At 28.4% G+C, this 918-nt stretch overlaps 1 protein-coding gene across 1 annotated transcript in view; it reads left to right on the top strand.

The window, feature by feature from the left end:
* The window catches only part of wtip (WT1 interacting protein), a 33,185-nt gene that overhangs the window by 31,309 nt on the left and 958 nt on the right, over nt 1-918 (top strand). The window lies entirely within an intron of this gene.

Raw genomic sequence — 918 nt, 5'->3', positions numbered from 1 at the left:
TATATATATTTCAGATATGTAGATTTTATTATATTTATTTTTTGAATGTATTTTTATAAAAATTAATAATTTTATTATTTTTATTTTTATAAAAAAAAATATTATTTATATAACAATTGATCAGTTTTATGTCGTTAATCTTGTTTTTTTACAAGAAAATATGCCAATTTGACCAAAAAATTATAAATGTATAATTTTATAATTTTTTATTTTTATAAAAATTTACGTATATTGCATATGTATAATCAGTTGATTAGTTTTATATAATTTCTTTATTTAATTCTTCTTCTTTTTTTACAAGAAAATATGCCTTCCAATTTCGCTATTTGAACAAAAATTTATACATTTCAGATTTTATTATTTTTATAAAAATGTATATTACATATTTATAATCAGTTGATTAGTTTTATATAATTTCTTTATTAATTATTTTTTTATTACAAGAAAATATGCCTTCCAAATTCACAATTTGAACAAAACTTTGCACAAAATTGTCATGTGACAGGTTTGAGATTAGGTCGATGATTTGAAGTCCTTGTCAAAACACTGATTCACGTTCAACATCAGCTTCCATATATGTTTTTCATGTTCATTTATTTACTAACCGAACTGCAGTTCTGGATTTCTTCCTCTGGCTATGACTTTTCCCAATTGGCTTGCAGAAGGAAAGTCTGTCTAAAAAGCAAGCTTTGTGCATTAAATTATTTACAGTGTGGTTGCAGCCACAAGGGTGATGATTCATTGTATTCTGATGTTGAAAAAGGGCCTGACTTCATTTCTATTAAACACATGTGTTTTGCAGGATTGCGGTCTGCAGTTGAATGATGAAGAGGGGCATCGCTGTTACCCGCTGGATGGGCACCTGCTGTGCCACCGATGCCACCTGCACCGGTTAAAACCCCCTCTACCGACCCACCC

This window comes from Sinocyclocheilus rhinocerous, unplaced genomic scaffold (genome assembly GCF_001515625.1).
Source record: "Sinocyclocheilus rhinocerous isolate Xijiao unplaced genomic scaffold, SAMN03320098_v1.1 scaffold942, whole genome shotgun sequence".
Lineage (NCBI taxonomy): Eukaryota > Metazoa > Chordata > Actinopteri > Cypriniformes > Cyprinidae > Sinocyclocheilus > Sinocyclocheilus rhinocerous.
The sequence above is the reverse complement of the archived record's forward strand: the minus strand, read 5'-3'. Positions and strand labels throughout refer to the sequence as shown.